At 42.2% G+C, this 15,753-nt stretch overlaps 1 protein-coding gene and 4 non-coding genes across 5 annotated transcripts in view; 1 reads left to right on the top strand and 4 right to left on the bottom strand.

The window, feature by feature from the left end:
• Positions 1 to 15,753, top strand: part of wnt5b (wingless-type MMTV integration site family, member 5b) — a 137,471-nt gene that overhangs the window by 4,091 nt on the left and 117,627 nt on the right. The window lies entirely within an intron of this gene.
• On the bottom strand, positions 5,229 to 5,301 carry trnak-cuu (transfer RNA lysine (anticodon CUU)). Its single transcript has one exon. It is a non-coding gene; the product is annotated as a tRNA-Lys (tRNA).
• On the bottom strand, positions 6,650 to 6,722 carry trnak-cuu (transfer RNA lysine (anticodon CUU)). The gene has a single exon. It is a non-coding gene; the product is annotated as a tRNA-Lys (tRNA).
• trnak-cuu (transfer RNA lysine (anticodon CUU)) lies at positions 7,482 to 7,554 on the bottom strand. Its single transcript has one exon. It is a non-coding gene; the product is annotated as a tRNA-Lys (tRNA).
• trnak-cuu (transfer RNA lysine (anticodon CUU)) lies at positions 8,971 to 9,043 on the bottom strand. Its single transcript has one exon. It is a non-coding gene; the product is annotated as a tRNA-Lys (tRNA).

The following is a 15,753-nucleotide window of genomic DNA, read 5'->3' as shown; positions in this document are numbered from 1 at the left end:
GGGAATTCTTCCCAGGACGGTGTATGACAGTGGTTGGCTTAACCCCTCCTGCCCTTGTGTGTGTGTGCCTTTTGTTTGAGTGTGTTTTGTCAGTTTGGTCTTTAGGATGATGTTGAGCTGCTGAAGTGAAAAAATCTTTCTATAGAAATTTGTTGTCTGGCAGTTTTTAAGCAAAAACTCCAAACATTCACTGGCTCCAGCTTCTCTGAGTGTTTGCTTCTTTCTCTGATTTAAAACACTGTAACTTAAATCTCTTTGGGCTTTGGACTGTTGGTCAGATATAATATGGCATTTGAAAATACCACCCTCATCTTTAGAAATGTTTTATGGGTATTTTTCTAACATTTTATAGACCAAAAAAATAATTTAAAAATCATATTAATCGGTAATAAAAAGCTTTATTTGCAGCTTTAGTTGTCACACCCCACCAGGCTTGCACGACATGACTCACTGGTCCTAGTTTGTTCTCACAATCCATCTTAGGTTGATCGTAATCAGGAGCAGAACCAGACGTTGTAAACATGTGGGGTTCAGCCCAAACCGAGGGGGTCTGGGAGATTTATGGCAGCTACACGCACTATTTTTCAAGCCATTTTAAGTAATAAAATGCCTAAAAATCTGTACATCATTCAGGAAAAACATGATAGTTACCAAGAAAAAAAATCACCCTGTGGAGCCTACGTCCTATTTTGCATCTAATCATTCTCCAACTGTCTTCATCATCCTGAAACCACAACACAGCAAATGTTGATGATCAATAATTTTCACTTACTGCCACCTAAAAAGGAGGCATTATTTATTTTTTTAATACCATGCTGGAATAGAGTTCAGAGAATGAATGTTCAGCTGACAAATCTGCTACAATTGAATTAGGGCTGCATGATTATGACCGAAATGATAATCATGATTATTTTGATCCTCGTAGGGTAGTCATATTGGCGGAACCCTTTTAGTTTAAACAGACCGAGGCGGCCTTCCACAACAGGAGGGGCTGTTGATGACTTGTTGGAGGAGCTGTTGATGACGCCGCACGTGCGACCCACTGGCGGTGCATAAACAGGAATTAGTAAGCAGCTAGTAGCAAGAGGGAAACGCAAACCTGACACACTGTAAAGATGAGCAACTGGGGAGACAAGGAATTGTGCGCCCTTCTTACCCTCGCAAACAAAGAGGCCATTAACCGTCAGGTGACGGGGACGGTGAAGAACAGGCTGATTTACGAGAGAATCGCCGCCTGACTAACCACGGCTTCCCTCCCACGTCACTGTTTACGTCACACGCTGGGCTACACGTTTTGTTACTTGCTCACGCCCCCCATTGCCCCGGAAAAGGTGCAATCTATATAAACAAAAGTAGGTAGGAGGCATTTTGCTGCACTCCCCGATTTTGTTTTTATACTGCCAATGCTGAAAAAAGACTGACTGGGCTTTCCTGCAAATTTGCACAATTCCTGTCTAAAAAGGTCTAGTGTGTAACAGCCACAATGTCATTCCACTCAGCAGACATCAACTGTATTTACTATGTATGAACACTGGGTGGCGCTGTATTGGTATTTGGAGCATTTGTGTATAAAGGTGTTTCACCTCAGAAGGGCAAAAGGATTTCGACCGCTGTGGCGTGGGAGAGTGTGCAACGTGCTGAAAGCTGTGTTCGGTTTAAAGATATTGAGATTCATTCAACATGTGTTTGGTGGTATGAATACATACGATGATTGTTCTGCAACTGGAACCTGTGATTATTGTCTGAACTCATCACAACCAAGGAAGCTGTGGCATCAGCCAGGTCAGGCTGGGTGAAACATCTGATGTAGTTGCAGGTCATAGGCTTAGCTCATACACAGTGGCTGATGATGGATGATTTTTGTTTCGCCCATCTGCAGTGGCAACATTTGGGAAAGTTTTTCACAGGCTCTGCAGCAGGGTGCACACGTAGCGGACAGCTCTTCGAAAGTGGAGGCTGGCTGTTGATTGAGGAAGCACTTGATTTTGATAAGCAGTGGAGTTTTCTATGAGCAGAGCACACGTTTTAAACATCAGTATCACAGTCGATCATGTTCATTTAACTGTGGGAAGCCAAAATTGTGATTGTGATTCATATTCAATTGATTGTGCTGCACCAATAAACCAAGGATTCCCAACAATGCCAAGGAAATGTGGACTTTAATGCTCTGAATTCAATGCTGGGCCAACAGAAGAGCATGTACTCAACTATATTGGATTTCTTTCAGGAATAGTATTCAGAGCTTTTGAGAAATCATGTAGGGCTGGAGCACCAGAAGCCCCCTGCCCTGCTCCGCCCCTGGTTACAAAGGTGTAAGTTATGCATTCTGGCCTTTTGGGGAGTTAAGAGTGCATAATGTGTTTTGTAAAAAAATATTATCAAAGATGATTGATGTACTAAATGTGGAGAAACAACCTTATACCATCCCGACGACGGCACGGTAGCCAAACATGTTGTAATGTAGTGGAGACAACTTGCTGTTGCTAAAGATGCATTTTGTTCATCTTAACATCAAATTTAAAAACATAAAAAGATAAATACTGTAGTTTCCTCATTCTTATTGTTCACTAAAACGTACAAACGCTGTAATTGAAGTCTGTGACTCGACTCCGAGGCAGCAGCCTGCACTTAAGCTGCTCTATTCGTGTGTGTGTTGACAATGCAGAGTGGCCATGCAGTAGTCATTATGGTCGAGCGTTGTGTGTGTGCGTTTCTGTACAGTATGTGTACAGTCAAAATGTGACCCTGTGGTATTCGTTACGGTGTCTGCGCTCTCTGCATTCTCGACGCCTGCACGTGTGTGTATGTGCATGTTTTAGGTCTTTCTGCGCAGGCGGTTCAGGGCTATGCGGTGATGTCATCGGGGCGGCAGGGTGGGGTGACATGGGGTTAGAGTTTGGCAGAGGTCCTGACTCCAGCAGCCCTCAAAATGTGTCTGACCAGGAAGAATGTGACTGTCCCTGCATGTGTGTGTATGGTTGGTGGTGGCGGTCAACAGCTGTATGCTTGCAGTGTCCTACACTAATAGTAAAAGTGGTTTATTGGACACTTTATAGAGCCTGAAACGGTTTTATAAATCCGGCCGGCCGGTACAAGGGGACAGACACAGACCAAACAGCCACAAGACACAGAGCATCAGACCAGCGGAGCCCAAAGTACTGAGCACTGGTGTGTTAAAGGCTCACCACTGAGCTTAATTTACATAAAAGCCTGTAGTCTAACCCCATAATGACAATAAGAAATGCCTTTACCAACAATAAAGGAATTACAACATGTAGAGTTTCACAATCTTAACTTTTAGGAGCATTTTATACAACTGTAGTTATTTACATTCTATTGTTAAAAGCACAGAAAGAGCTTAAATTAACAATATATAATTAAAATGGTAAGAGACAGTGGTATTATTGTTGGTGCTGCTGTCGCAAAGACAACCAAGTCTCTTTCTGTTTTCCTCAGAGCCTAGCAACTAACAACAACACATGCTGCATTTTGTTTTCCACAGTTACTTCGGTTGTTCCACCATCCACCGTTTCCACTACAGGGAATAGTGACTGTAAAGAACGAACATTAAGACTCTTTGGTAAGTGGGGATAGCTGCCGATAGCTACAAGGTAAAACAAAAATTTAGCATAGTGTCAGTTCAGGCAGGACACGATGTCAAGCTCAGCTCACATCCCAGCTACATCAGCTGATCTCAAACGTCAAGCTCAGCTCACATCCCAGCTACATCAGCTGATCTCAAACAATCAACTGATGGAGCAGNGGTCTTTGCTGCTGCTCTTTCTGCCTTAGGCTTTCCATGAAGGCGCATGGAAGGGCAGGGAGGTGTGCTCTCTCTGCCTCAGGCTTTCCTCGTTTGCGTGTGGAAGGGCAGAGACCTGTAAACCATGGACATGTTACATTATGTTTCACGCATATCATCTTAATGCTTCTAAAGTGACGTAGTATATGAGCTGACTTTGTCATCAGGAGGTGGATGGGATAGGATGGCATGACACCCAGGAAAATGCCTGCCTAGCTTCAGACCACTGCAAAACACTAATCGAGACAAACAAACAGGAAATCGGGTTGTTTTTCAGCAAGTCATTGCTACGTTTGCAGCTTTGACTGTGGCAACAAATTCGGGCATTTTAAGCCAAACATGATCTTTTCCTAACCATATCCACGTGTTTTTTGTGCCTAAATCTAACCACGTGTTAATAGCAGCCTTGTTAAAACGTGAATTTTCCGTGTATCCGCTACATAATAACATATGAATGTAACATATCTGTGGTTTGCAGAAACGTACAATACCAACATTTATTCTGGCGATTGGGTTGTTTACCCAGCCCCGACTCTAGATCAAGCCCCAGGGTTGAGAAACTTGGCAATCCATGATCTGCCATCTAAATCTAGTCTAACTTGAGTTCCTGAAGCACAATGTTTTTCCAAGGTTTGCACCAGCATCACACAAAGAGAGCAACATGTCAGAAAGGTAGTAATATTGGAGGGAAACTATGACGTTGTAACATAAAGTGTCGAGCATGCATTCAGTCATTTGGCTCTGCCCCTGTTGTATGAGGGGATATGAATGGAACAGCCCACATAAACACCAAGATCATTACAGAAGCAGCCTTTCTCTTTCCTTTCCTCTCCGCTCTACATTCTCCTCCTCCTCTCAGTAGCCCCGATCCAGTGCTGATAAAACTATCAACAGCACACCTGCACCGGGTTGGAAGCTGTCGAACTCACACACACACACACACACACACACACACACACACACACACACACACACTGTAGGCGTATATGAACACAAACCCAAACAGATGGGGACAAGAATCTTATTTAGCATGTTCTCACAATAAGCCTTTTCACTCTCCTGCTTTTAACTCTGTCTCTCTGTCCAACTTTGTTTCAGTCTCTTTTTCTTCTTTACTCTTTCCGTCTGTCTCCATCTGTTTCTGTACCTCAAGGTTTTCCCTTTGTTATTTTCAGTTTGAAGAAATATTGCGGTTAGAGGGGAGTATTACTCAATATTCTGTGATTATATCACTACATGGCAGAGCTAGTGCTTTTTTATTTCCCTCCAATGTTCCTGTTTTTACTTCTGTAGACCACAAGTAACAGGCTCAGTGTTTTGAGAGAGGTTTGGTTGTATAAGTCCATAAGCAGGGTTAGGATACTGATAGGACTGTGTATTATCTATAGCAGAATTTAGAGATTTCCCCCCCTCTCAAAAACACCTGCGCCCAACGTGGGGCTCGAACCCACGACCCTGAGATTAAGAGTCTCATGCTCTACCGACTGAGCTAGCCGGGCTATGTCTGCCAGAAAATGGATCAAATTTCTGGGCTGCATGAACTCTCATGGGCTGAGTCCTCTCACATGGGTGTCAGGTTGTATTTATGGGCTGACATTCCTCACAACCCACCAAAAATTTAGAGTAGATTTTTACGCCTCAACAGTTAAGAATCCTCTTCTAATCGAATACTGTGTGATCTGAGTGTATACATTTCTCAAACTGTATGTCCTGATGGTGCAGCACCCTACAACAACCAAAGATGTCCTGGGTTTATGAAATAGTGGACATCCTCTCTAATGCTGCACAGCATATGGCACAGCTTTACTCCACTGCCTTGCTCTTCTTTGGTTTTCCATTGGCAAAAATTATGGATAGTACCTTGGATTTTTTTGTTACCAATTCAGTTGAAGTTTCAAGCAAGCTGAGCACATTTTAGGAGGTGCAGATCTTGGATTGGCAAGATAGAACCATCACCCTTGTTTTTGCAGTGTATAGTGCACTGTTGGCACTCGTCAGCCGTCGTCAGCTTTTTTTTTAGCCATCAAGAAAACTGGAGGCAATGGGTTAGCCACAACATTTCGATGATGTCTGACGGGATGACACATGATGACACAATGACACTATTCCTCTTTGGAGTTTTAAGGCAGCCGATTCAGCATGTTGAATCAACACTGGAGTTGCCAGAGCCCGTCCGTGGAAATGCTCTGATTGGCAGCTCAGCTCAGTGCACAGAAAGAGAAACTGAAGTGAGAACAGTAAACAAACGACTAAAGTCAAGAGGCAGCGGGATCGAAACAAACTTCTTATATTGGGCAAGACTGTTTTTTTAGCCACTGATCCCTTCAGCAGAAATAGTCATTGTTTGCATTTTCATTTGTATTTGTGATATTGGGTTGTGTTATGATTGTGCTAAGTGGCTACCAGTGTCCATTTTCAGATGCCGAATTCAGACCTCAACTACTTGCTGATATGGAGTTATGTCCTCTCACACTGTCGCTGGTTGCAGCATTGTTTTCATGGCAATGTCAGGGTTTCATTGAATCTAGTTTTTTGATGTAAGTTTGATGTGGCTGTGTCAGTGTGCAGAATTCATCCCTCTTGTTAAAAGCACCATCGCCCAACATGGGGCCCGAACCCACGACCCTGAGATTAAGAGTATCAAAATGGCCAGAGTTGCATCTAGTCACCCATCTTTCAATTGAATAGGCAGCCAAGTTAGGACTCCTCTGCAAAACAAAAGCTGTTTATGTTGTGCATATGATCTTCTGAAACTGTATGTGGTGATGCTGGGTAAGAGAACAGGACCATACAACAACACATATGATGGTTTGTTGGGACAGTTGCTTTCCTATCATAAATCTTTAGCGCCCAACGTGGGGCTCGAACCCACGACCCTGAGATTAAGAGTCTCATGCTCTACCGACTGAGCTAGCCGGGCTATATGTGACAGAAAAATTGGTCATATTTCCAGGCTGCAATTACTCTCATGGGCTGAAAACTCAGGAGGCTGGAGAGTTGTATTTCTGTATGTGTCAATGCTGGCTGACAGAACAGTGACAGTGAGACAACGGACAGTGTTCACTGACAATGCAGTTCGTCTTTATCCTGAAACCTTCAGGCTGTGTTGTTGCATTTTCACTACATGGTACGACATGAACAAGCTGTACACTCTGCAGGCAGTGTTACGCCACAGACTCTCACTGATGGTTGATTGATGTATATGGGCCCAAAGAATTAATTTCCTCAGAAGTATCTGCTTATCAGAAGTTAATTTCAGCTGCAGACACTTGGGGAAGAGACCCGATCTGTGGCAGTCTTTACTCTTGTCTACAGACGCTCAGTGACAGCTGATTGATAGCTGGACTCTCTGGCATGTCTTGCATCATGTAACCAACCATATCAACGGTATGTTTGGGAAGAGGCCCAATCTGTTTAAACTGCTGGCTGAGTTGTGGCATCAAGAAAACTGCAGGCAATGGGTTGGCCACAAAGTTTCAATGACGGCTGACATGACATTCTTCCTCTTTGGAGTTTTAGGGCAGCCAGCATCCGCAGTCTCGCCACAACACGATGACTCTTAGAATTCATTTTCTCAAGTGTCCTCTTATTAGAAGCCAAGTTCAGCTGCAGATACTCTTGTTAAATCGCTGAAGGACTTCAGCTATTTGAATTCCATGCTATCCTTTAAAAACACTACCGCCCAACGTGGGGCTCGAACCCACGACCCTGAGATTAAGAGTCTCATGCTCTACCGACTGAGCTAGCCGGGCTATATTTGTCATAAAAAAGCATCAGATTTTTCGGCTGCATTAACTTTCATGGGCTGAGAACCCTCAAAAAAGTGGATTCTTGTAATCCTTAGTCAGCTCTCCTCACACCACACGCAAAACATTTCTTGGAGATTGTAACTCCCTAGCAGTTGGGAGTCCTCTTCTTCTGCGCATCTTGCAACGAGCATGCAATCAACGCTATTCAAGGCATGCATGGGACGACACCCAGTCTGTGGCAATCTTCACCCTTGCCATTGCTCTGTCATCAAGAAAACTACCAGCACCCTGCAGGAACTACAGACAATTGTGGGCCAGACACCGGCATGTTTGGGCCCTTTGAATTATTTGTAAACTGAACAGACTGTACAATTTGTACATCAGTTATAAGGAAACTTTTTTATCAGGGGCCAAGTTTAGCTCCAGACACTCTTGAACAGTAGCTCAAGGACTTTAGGAATTTGATTTCAATCCCAGTGTTTGAATCACCCTCTCAAGAACATACTCTTCCACATTCATGGCATGCTTAGGAAGAGCTGCTCTGTTGCAGTCTTTACTTTTGGTTCAACTCTGTCATCAAGAAAAACTGCTGGACTGGCTGGCATAGCTACAGGCAAAGGTCAGCCGTTGATTTCAGAGACAGCTTATGTGTAAGGGCCCTTTGGCTGCAGTTTGTTGTAGTTACTATTAGCTCTATTTTTCTGCTTTGCCTGGCCTAAAACCCCACCCAACGTGGGGCATGAATCACAAAGATGGACCAGATTACCAGACTGGAGCTGAGGACACTCAGGGGGGTGTAGGTTTATATTTCTGGGTCAACTTTCCGCACACCTCAGGCAACTTTAAGTGACAGTTTACACTGACAGATTATGAGACTGATAATGCAGTTACTTCCTCCTCCTAAAACTTCCTCACCCAATGTGGGGCTCGAACCCACGACCCTGAGAAGTCTCATGCTCTACCAACTGAGCTAGCCGCGCTTTATGTGTTGTAAAAATGATCAGATTTTGGGGCTGCATTAGTTCTCATAGGCTAAGAACTCTCACCTTAACAGTCATAGCTGTTCAAATATAAGACAAGATTATATACTATGTTGCCTCTTTCTTATGGTTTCAGAAACATATTTTAGCTTAGTATTTAACTATTATTTGAGATTGATTGTTACCAGCTGGCTGCCATATTGTTTCCTCTATCAAAATGGTCAGACTTGCATCAAGTCAGCTTTCTTTCTACGGAATAGACAGCTAAGTTAGGAGTCCTCTTCAAATCAAATGCTGTATGTGTAGTGCATATGAATGTCTGAATGTGCTGAACGTGTTGATGCTGGGTAACACAACAGGGACAGACAACAACATAGATGTCTAGGGGTCATATGATATAGGTTGTTGGGACAGTTGCTTTCCTATCATAAAGCTTTAGCGCCCAACGTGGGGCTCGAACCCACGACCCTGAGATTAAGAGTCTCATGCTCTACCGACTGAGCTAGCCGGGCGATAGTTATCATACCTATGGATCATATTTCATATATGGAGGCATAGCTGGTTGTCATATTGTTTCCTCTCTCAAAGTGGCCAAGCTTGCATCAAGTCACCCATTTTTCAGCTGAATAGACAGCCTAGTTAAGAGTCCTCTTCGATCAAATGCTGTATGTGTCGTGTATGTTAACCTCTGCAACTGTATGTGTTGATGTTGGGTAACAGAACAGGACCCTACAACAAGACACAGTTGTCCAGGGTTTCCATGACAATAGATGAGAGATCATTGAGACGGTTGTTTTCCTATCACAAAGCTTCAGCGCCCAATGTGGAGCTAGCCGGGCTACATTAGATGTGCAGTCAGGACTATCAGTTGCAAAGTGTCCACCTTCGAATCGACTTCAGATGTATCAGTACTTTGATATCCCCTGTGTTTTGTCTCCATATCTGTGGTTTGGTCTGGACTCTTTTACAGTTCACTACTTCCTGCCACATGACCTTAGATGGCCTGTTTGGGCGTAGACTGTGTGTCCTGGAGCCTCCCGCTGTGTTGACCCATTGTAAATCACTTCACCCTGTCACCGTCGGCCAGTCAAAACACAGCGATGAATGAGGCCGTTCAAATCAGCCGGGTGGTCCTCTGCACACACACACACACAAACACACACTGAAATCTGTATACCCACTCACTCACACATTTGAGCAATGTGAGCACATTGCAGAGGCAACACAGTCTGGCAAAAACAGGTGATAGTGAGCAGCGTGTGTGTGTGTGTGTGTGTGTGTGTGTGTGGACTGAGAGGCATGAGGGTGAAAAGGAGGGGAGAAGAAAGTAGAAGTCCAGGCACAGAGAAAGAAAGAGTGAAGGTAATAAAAGAGCGATTTTTGGTCAGTCAGAGGAGAGGAAACACTGCCTCTTACTGGTCATTGTGTGCCACTACAACAGATCAAAGAGCAGATGGAGGGAGCAGAGACTTAAATTCAGTTGAAACAGTTGGGTTTTTACATCACTTCATGTTTGTGGCTGCGTCTTTTACGCCTCACGGTTTTTGATCACTGCTGCTGCCTCTCTGCTTTACAACACTCAGAGTCTTACCTTTGAAACAAACTACATGAAATAAAGAAAGTCGGACAGAGAGGCGGCAACAGAGAGGTTTAAATTATCTTTCACAATCCCTGATGTTTGTGAGTCACACCACATATTATATAATCTGCCTATGATCCACGGATCCTTACAACAGTGAGTTTTAAGCAAACACATTAGCGACTAGAAAGGCTTCTGTGTTTCTCTCTGGTTTTGAATTCTTGTGATTTTTCCTCTCATCTTTTGTTTCTCTTCTCCTCTCAACCAAATTTTTTTTTGTCTGATTCCTCTCCCTTCCTTTTTCTTTCCCTCTGCGGTGTGTGTTGGAGGGGCGGATATAACATAATGAGATTCCCAGTGCCCAGGTGCTCTTTCTAGATAATTACTGAGTGTGTTTTTCTGTAGCCAATCTCCAAACTGAGGCAACACCAAATCTGTCAGCACACACACACACACACACACACACACACACACAATGAGAAAAGGAAGAGAGACCATCAAATTAAATTTATTCCCACTATCTTATTTCTGATTTGGAGCTCCGATCCTCTCCAGCTCCTGTTCTTAGATTTTTTTCAATCATTCTGATGTCAATCCTCTTTGTCTCCTTTCTTTCATCTCCACTTTCTTTCTCCAATTTCTCTATCGAACATCTCATATAGGTGTGTGTGCAGGAGATGAATCGACAAAAGTCAGTTGTCTGGGGGAGAAAAGGGAGGCAGAGGCAGACAGCATTGATTCACATGCACATTTTTTTGTCCTTCCAAACACATCCATCACTGATTGGCTGAAATGATTTATTAATAAGTGTACTGACTGTAGCTGAGGTCGCCCATACACCGGACTGACAGCGCCAGAGCACTGCATTGCGTTAAAAGAGGATACTGACTCTTTGCCAAATGAGCTTTTTGGATAACGAGGGAGAGCGTTGCAGTTTCACCTCTGTCTGTCCTGTTTCTCTGTGATTTTACGATGCTGAACTTCTTTATGCTGTCCACTGTAACATCCACAGACTGCACGGGCCGCACTTTATTAAATGGATTGTGGAGTGAAACCACTGCACAATCCCGAGATGAGGAAGGTGTCGGTCTTTAAAGGCAAGGCAAATTTATTTTTATATTTAAGTTCCTCACAGATTACACAGGTAAAAACACGATAAAGAAACGATGAAAATAATAAAAACATCCCCAAGAACCACTGGTTGATTTACTGGGAGTTATCCTTTACGGAAACAGAAATCAGTCATATCTATTTATTGGCATCATATTCTGCCCTTGGCAGTAATTAAGGGAATCACTGTAAATTGGTTAAAACCCACTGTACCAAAATTGCAGTCATGAGTAGAACACTCCATGATACGGAAGAAATAACACATAATTTGAGGCTTTCTCTATTTATCTTATTTTTTCTTATCTGTTTTTATTTTTTTATTTTCCTTTCTCTCTGAATTAATAAACTAAAAGCAGATAAAATCAGGCAAGCAAAAGTACGTAGAATAAAAACAATTTTAAAAAAATAAAAATTAAAAATAAAAAAATAAATAAAGAATATTACCAGGCACTTGCTTTGGTGTAACTTAGTACATGTGCTTCTTGACATGTATTCTAAAAATCTGTCATTCTGCTCTCAGATTTTTTGATAAAATATTTTACATTTGCAAGAGGAAGAAATGACAGTGTACTTTCCAGTTACACCCCCCCATCCCAAAATGTACTTTTAAGATCATGGCTGCTGCCCTTTCTGGTGATTGACTGGAAAAGGTACTGTGAGCTGATAAAAGATAATGAATATGGTTATCAAATGCAGATGTGCATAGGTACAATCAAACATCATCAGTCTAAAACAGCATGAGGTAAATATCAAATCAAAGATCTATTTAAAAATTGGCCCTTTTTATGTAGCTGTAATTTAAGGCTTTACATTCCGTAATGCAGAAAAATATAAAATTGTTTTTGTTGTTGAAAAAGGTCCTATTTTCGAAAGTGTCACATCAACAAAATTAATCCAAATTCAGACAAAAACAGACAATAAAAGACAATTGTAAGTGGTTTTTAAGGGCAGAGCAATGTCACACGATGCGATACGATACGATACAATACGATGCGATACGATATGACAACAACAACCCAACTGCCTGTCCTCGCTGGTTTCGCTCCACCGGAGATCAGACGAGAAGCAGCCATGCTGGCCCTCGCTCAGAAGGCACAGATGAGTGAATCCCATCTTCTCCACAAGATCGTCACAGAGACACCACAGTGCATGCGCCTCAAGTCCCGGCGCCCTTTTGCCACATGCGCCCAGGAACTGCTCCGCATGACATCAGCTGACACCACCAAGGCTTCCTGGGTCAAGGCAAGTTGGAGGAACCAGTGACAGACAGCAGAACCATCAAGGCTTCACCACTACATCAAAGACCCCACGGATGTTCTTGGCCAGCACCTGCCCCGAACGCAATGGACAATCCTCAACCGCCTGAGGACAGGTGTGGGATGCTTTGGTGCAGCAATGCAGAGGTGAGACTTGAGAAAGATGTTGTCTGGATGGCAGCATATGTTGCTCCAAAATCTGCATATAGCTTTCAGTATTCATGGTGCCTTCACAGATAAGCAAGTTTCCCATGATGCCATGGGCACTAACACACTCCGTACCATCACAGATACTGGCTGGACCACCTTGTTTAACTATGTATCTGTAAGCATTACAGTTACGGCTGGAAATGACAACAGAAATAAACGGGTTTGCCCATTTCACATATGTCAGTTGTCTGCTTGGAAGTGGTTGTTGTTGAAGTGTTGCTAGAACATAACATGTCTGTGTGTCATCAGTGCCTCATCCCCGGGTTTGTACCATCTAATACGGATGTGTTCTCCCAGAGAAGTCGGCTTTTGTGGACATATGTGGCTTAATATGAACCTGTCTTCTGTCATATTAGAGGTAAAAGACTGTCACTGATTTTTAAAGTATCACTGACTTGATGAGAGTCTGAGTAAAGTCAAGTAACAGTACTTCCACCTGAGGAGGATTTTCCAGCTCTCTTTCCACCCTCGGCTTTAATAACACCCGTGGCGTTTTTGTGTCTCAGCAGCATAGAGCACTTGGCATCTCTCTGCTTTTCATAAAGCTGCTGAATCTCTGTCTCTGGTTGTGTTTGAATCAATGAGGGATGGAGATAGAGCAGCGAAATCTGTTTGAGTCTGGGATTCAGAATGTGAACACTGACTCAACACACGCTCCCCAATCCGTCGGCAGCTACAATCAGGCTGTGGCTCCGCCGGGCAGCTGCTCAGAAAGCCTCCGCACTCTGCTAATCTTTGGATACAGAAGGGTTAAAAACACTTCTGTGGCGCCATATCTCCTGAATTTCATCCTGCATATTTTAACACATGCAGCAGCATATATTTCACATCGGCGTCTGCCGAGCTGCCACGTCGTCTGTCAAACGAGCACGCCGCTTGAATCGAGATCAGAATTGTGTTCTTCATTACATTCAATGAATGTACAGGGATCTGTCTTGTTGGCATTGGAGCAAGGACGCAGTGTATAGTCGCAGCACTGGCTCGAGTGTGACAGTGACAGCCAGACCTCTTTAGCTCTTATCAGTTCGACTTTGAGACCAGTGGATTTCAGTCAAAGACATTAAACATTTGCTATGTAGGATTTTAGTAGTATAACGTGACAAATGAATAGACTAAATCCATCCCAATTATCTTGTGAATCTCAGCTGCAATCCCACAAAGCATGATAATGATTGGCCAGTGAGGTTCCGCATTGCCTCCAGAAAAGCCACAGCTCTGTAGGCCTGTTCGCAGTGCTAGTGCTTTAGTTTCTGGGTGATAAAGAATCGCACAAGGTTTTTCCAACCAGACTTCCTCAGGGACCTTGAGTTTGCAGTGTGTCTCACATATCTCTGTCCAGTCCTCCTCTGATATTTGTATGTCCGATTCTTTCTCCCATGAGCAACAATTCTTTATAGTGTACCTTTAAAAATAACTAAAGACAAAGAAACTTAGAAGATACTGATCAAAAAATCTAATTATTTCAACTTTAGTTGTGATAACACTGTAGCAACAGAAGGAATTACTGAGATCTGGCAACACAGCGGCATCATTAAGTCAAATGGGGCAAGAAATGATTGCTTAAATGATGAGTCAGCCTCCCACAGGATGTTTATGGGTGTGTACCCCCACAGTGTTCAGGTGGGGTTGAAGGTCAAGAATGAACTTTCATGCTCCACAGGGGCATATTACAGTGTCAAAATGCTTCTTTTTTTTGTAAGTAAATGTAGAAATGAATTGCAATTTTAAAGCAAATTATGAATTACTGAATGAATCACTTTATTTCGAACCAAAAATGAGAAAAAAACCTATATGTCCCTTACGTTTCTTCTTTTTACTCATATATTATTTCAGCAATTCCCAAATTTCTTTTACGACTAATGAACAACCATCCCCAGTCTATTTACCACCCAATTAAATAAATAAGCAACAAACCCCGTTTATTTACAGTCCAAGTACCACCCAATAAATATGCACTCTCCTAACACAACCTTTCCTCGTCTATATATCTGCCAAAAATATCTTTTTTGTATATTTTTTTTAATTGATTGATATTTGTGCCCTGTTTCGTCTCATCATGCAGCCCATTCCACACGTCCACCCCACACACTGAAATACACACACTCTTCTTGGTTGTATGAACACATTGTTTTTTAAAATGAAATTCTCCTCTTGAATTATAACACCCTACCTGTCACGTAACATTTTTTGAATGTTGCCTGTAAATAGATTATTTCTCACTTTAAACATGGTTATTGCAGTTTTAAATTTGACCAGATCTAAAAAATGTCAGTGCATGTGTGTGCAAGTAAACTTCTTACTACATGTAATTTATCTCTTTATAACTCACATATTTAATTGACCTCTTTACATGGGTTTATAAGACTCTACTGTCATCACTCATAGCATTATTTATACATTTATATAATATATGTTTATGCGCATAATCGGAGACAAACTCTGCGTATAGATGAAAGAAAGAAACTAGCACATGTTAGCTGGTGTCAGTGATGAAGGTAAGAATTGTAAGAGGTCATGGGACCACTTTTCACTCATAGAAGAACACTGTAGTGATCTGATTGTATTGCAATACTTGCGAAATGTTTACTGTATTTAGGTTCTTCTAAATATTACCCAAAGCCTCTCTGCACCGTGCATGTATTGCTCTTCTGTGAACTTTTGCACATCCCCTTAATATTTTTGCACATCATGCACAAAACTGCAGCTCTCTGATTCTGAAACAGCTATATTATACATATTTATTATATTGTAGTGCTTTTTAAGTAACTTTGTCATATTTTCATTGTAGCTTTCATTTTTTTGTGAACAAATTCTGATTTAGTTTCTTTGCAAAATATCGACAACAAATCCTACATACGTAGCTGCATCTCACTCACAAGTGTCCATTTGTTTCACAAATTCAAAGCTGTTGAAACTCCAGAGAGAAAAAAACTGACCCACTGTCTAACCCTGGAAATAATAAAAAAATAAATAAAATAGAATAAAATAAAACAAAATAAGATAAAATAAAATAGAAATGATAATAATAATAAATACATGCAGCGATAAATAAGACAAAAAAGAGTAA

Source organism: Epinephelus moara, chromosome 23, assembly GCF_006386435.1.
Source record: "Epinephelus moara isolate mb chromosome 23, YSFRI_EMoa_1.0, whole genome shotgun sequence".
Taxonomy (NCBI): Eukaryota; Metazoa; Chordata; class Actinopteri; order Perciformes; family Serranidae; genus Epinephelus; species Epinephelus moara.
Note: the sequence above shows the minus strand (reverse complement) of the source record. Positions and strands in the feature narration are given on the sequence as shown.